Raw genomic sequence first — 4,284 nt, 5'->3', positions numbered from 1 at the left:
CGCCATGAGGGAGGCAGGGACGGCGAGAGGCCCACCATGGTGCCAGCACCTGCTGCCCAACCCGACGGGGACAGTGCAGCGGGGTCGGTAGGGCCCTGCCCTTCTGGGTGCTGCGCCTGCCTCCTGGGAAGCTGTCATCTACACCAACAGGCCCAATTATATGTATTTTTAAACAAAAAACTTCACAGAAGAAAATATTGGAAATTTAGCATCAGCAAGGACTCAACCAGGCATGTAACCCAACGGTCAAGACAAATACAGTACAGCAACACAGCCAGCTCCTGTGCTTCAAGCTACACCCGTGTGCTTGCAGAAGTGGGAGTTAGTAAGTTTTCTTCACTTAAAATCCCCCTCCTGGTAAAACCCCTGTCAGCTCCAGCGTGTCAGCCTCCAAAAGCTCCTTACAGCATAGCTGTCGCATCACCCCTCCTGCACAGGAGCTCTGATTTTCTTAAAAAATAGGAGCAAAAACAGAAGCTTGAAGTCGTCAGCAAACCACAAAGTTTTAAAAACATGCACGTTATGAACGCTTGCCCATCGCTCCCTCAGACACCTGGTTTCCCAAAAAGGCTGCGTGGGGCAGGGGGCTGGCTGGCTGCAGGCTCTCCCCCAGAAGGAGACAGGCCCTGGTGCTGTGCCTTCCTCTGGCTCTTTGCCTTCTTTGCTGGAACCAATTGCTTGTCTATAAAAACAGATGATGGTCTGATTAAAACACAGGTGTTGTTCAAATTTGGGGGGGAAGACTGGTGTACGTCCTGTGTGTTAGCATAAGTACTCCTAGAGTGCAAGTTTCTCTCCCGTAGCAGATACTCTTGTCCTGTCCTTTGGGTATTTGTATTGAAATTAACCCCTGGGTGAAAAAAAAACAAAACAAAACAAACAACAAACTTCTTTAAAACCTGTGGTAGCATCTTTAAATCACAGTGACAAGAAACGTACAAACATAAAAAGAAATACTACCCCTGCTTCGCAACGCTGGCACGCTCTCTACGTTCCCCAGTGCAGATGCTCTAAACATTGCTTTAAAATAATCTTCTCCCAAATGATACATGACGCAGATCCACTGGAAACGTACTGGATTTAGATATGCAGATTCAAAAGCCCACAGTTTATTTTGCAAGAGACCTCTGTATCTCCCTGAAACAGAGACGTGGGCTCAGGCAGCTGCCCAGGCAAAGCCACATGTAAGCACCAGGAGGTACTTGCAAGCACGCCTGAGATCTAAATTTCATAGACTTCATACTGGCAGCACAGTTGCACGCCTGACTTCTTTTAGGTCGATAATAATCAATCACAATAGAGTTTATCAAATCATTTCTTGTTTACAGAGCCATAATTTACTTAGGTATAAAAATGCAAGACCCAGAAGTGTTTGCAAGTTTAATGTTAAGCGTGCTTTTCTCTAAGTTGGGGCAGTAAAAACTTGCATTAAAATCTTAGAAGCAATTCAAAGTGACACTGTACCACTTAAAGAAAAAAAGAAAACACGGGAATGATAAAAGATGGGGTTGGCAGTGGGAGCTGAGATTGAAATTCACAAGCACGACTGAATTTGGAGTTGTCATGGTACCAGTGCTACTCTGTGTGAATCACAGCACCATCAGATCACACTCTGAAAAGCAGCAGTTTTGCCTGCATACAAAGCGAGCAAAACCTTGGCACAAACTGTTCCGTACCTTCAAGGAACTCAATGTTCATTCTGATCTAGTAGTCTGGATCCAAAGTTTAAAAAGTGGTGAGGTTTTGGAAAAATTGGTAATTTTCTGCAAGTTAGGCCTGACTTCACACTGCCGTGATACTACGGAGTTTCAGCTCTGCAACCTGTGGATTAAGTCAGAAACACCCAAAACACCCCAGCTCTTCTCACAGCGTTGGCCCTCACATGACGTTGAAGAAACCCGTGGCTTGCTTAGGCAACTGCACCTTATCCATGGCAATAATAAAAATCAGCAGAATCCCTGCCTGTAATCAATGCTTTTATTGCCATCAGTCCTTTTGTGCTCTGCAGAGAACCACGCACATTGTAGCATGGATCATCCATCATTATCTTGTTAAACTTATTTTGCAAAATTTTACTTGAATATGTAGGCTAAGGTTTGCTCCCTTTATTGCTATGCTCCTAATAATAGTGTGCAGCCAAGTGTAAAAGATCTTCTGTCTTCTCAATTAACAGACTATTAAGCTTTCCCCTAAGAGTAATAAACTCCTGTAATTTGGCAGGGGCAGGAGTCCACAGATGCATTTTTTTTTTTCCCCAAAGTGCAAGTTTCTGTTTCCAGATCTGTGCGGGTTGTTCGAAACAGATTTTGCTGAGGAGATGCACAGAAGGTATATTCACACTAACTAACATTCTAAAAAGGTGAAAAGTCATCTGGTTTACAACTAAATCTAAATTGTTTCAAAATATTTCTTTCATTTCATCAAGTATTCCTGCATCTTTTACTTGTGGCACATGAATAATTTTTTGAGACTGTCTCTCAACAGCAGACATTTTTCTACTAGGACCAGAGGGACTCTGAGCATCCCTGGAAAAGACGGCTGGAAAAAGGAAATTTTTGTCAGGATGGTTGAATTCACTGCCTTAAAAGTGTCTGCACTGTTATGAAATAAAATGAAGGAGGTCATAAATTCCAGAACCCCTGCTCCAAATTGAGAAGTTGAGGAATGTAGAAACTGAAGATAATGGCAAATCCCCCCCGAATGCATAGTCAGATATCTGAGGAACAACATGCATTTTACCTAAATTTATATCTAAATGCCCTGTTGTTTAGTCTAAGTCTCGATGGTCTCCATAAAAAAAGGTAAGCAATGTCAGTTCGCAGAGGTGAGGTGTTACCGACACTCATTAAGCTACATCAAAGGAGAGCCAAGGATCACGCCCAAAAGAAACAACCCTGATTTGTTTTCACAGTGGAAAAGCAAAGGCTAGGCATTCAGAGCTTAAAAGATGCAAGGCCAGAAGATGCTCTTGCATCATTTCAAAAAAGGGACAAAGAATTCCTTCCTGAAATTTATGATCTGAAGTCTTGGAAGAAAGACCATGTGTCCCTTCTCTCCATAGTTTGCTGCAGAGAACAACCAGGCTCATCTGCTACCTGTAGCTGCTTGGCTCCACTGTATGTGTGCAGCCCCAATGAGCACACAGAAATATTATGGAACAAGAGAAGGTGTGGGTAGGTTCTTCTACAATTCATAGAGCAGATAAGGTCACCTACTTCATCAAACTCTGTATAAAACCATGGCTGGTTTGAAATCCTCCCAATAGCTATGCCATACCAGCCGCAATTTGTTATCTTCTTGTCCCTTGCAACCAGAAATCAGGAAAATTCCCTAAAATTCACTACTAGGAAGTCCCATTACATTTTTTTCAGCTTGCAGTGATAAGATAGTATTGTCAGCACTAACCTTTAACTAAGCAAAGACTAGCCTTGGGTTGCAGCGTGGGGACCACCCACACACCAGACTATACTTCTGTGCTAGTTAAAAGCAACTAAGTGTTATCAAAGGGAACACCCAGGGACTTGCAGTCAGCTCTCTTCCAAATAGGCTTTCCTGGTTTTACCTCACTACTGCTCATTTTTCAGATCCAGATGACACTTCGCTTCTCTGCTAAAAATCTCAAGGCCAGTCTCATCATGCAAAGCCCTGAGAGCATGTCTGCATAGCCCAGGACTGCTCTGCCGCTGGGCAGACGTACCCACGCTAGCTGTAAATGTGTTGGCGTGGGCACCAGCAGCATTTCCAAGAACATCAGAGCTTTTAGCCAAACACCTCGGTGCATATTTTAGATTTCTTAATGCATTAAACAAGCTTTTTTTCACCTTTGTGTTTTTTGTTTTTTGTTTTTTTGTTTTTTTGTTTTTTTTCTCTCTGGGCAATTTAATAAGTAACTTCTTTCTCACCCCACTTTTGATCTTCCTTTGTTTTCCTCATACTCATTCTTGGGTTCGTGGAAATTTTAAGGGATCACTGGGGAACCCCACAGCAATGGGCCTCTTCCCTTTCTGATCACCTCCACGACACAGGCCATAAATAATCATTCTTGTTTCAAGTTAAGGAAAAACATGCTCCCTCCTGAAATAAGGAACAGCAATGTCTAGGTAGGTAACTTATTAATTAAATAAACCTTTCTCCTCCTCCACTTTTCTTTTATTTACCATTTTTCTAAATTTTATAAGATATTGAATGCTCTGGCTTGACTCAACTCCTGAAAATGAGCTCAGTACCATCTGTAACCAGTGTTTCTTGACTAGCTCCCAATCAAGTTCAGTTGCTCTTTTGTAG

The sequence above is a fragment of the Cariama cristata genome, unplaced genomic scaffold (genome assembly GCF_000690535.1).
Source record: "Cariama cristata isolate BGI_N322 unplaced genomic scaffold, ASM69053v1 scaffold13224, whole genome shotgun sequence".
Taxonomy (NCBI): Eukaryota; Metazoa; Chordata; class Aves; order Cariamiformes; family Cariamidae; genus Cariama; species Cariama cristata.
Note: the sequence above shows the minus strand (reverse complement) of the source record.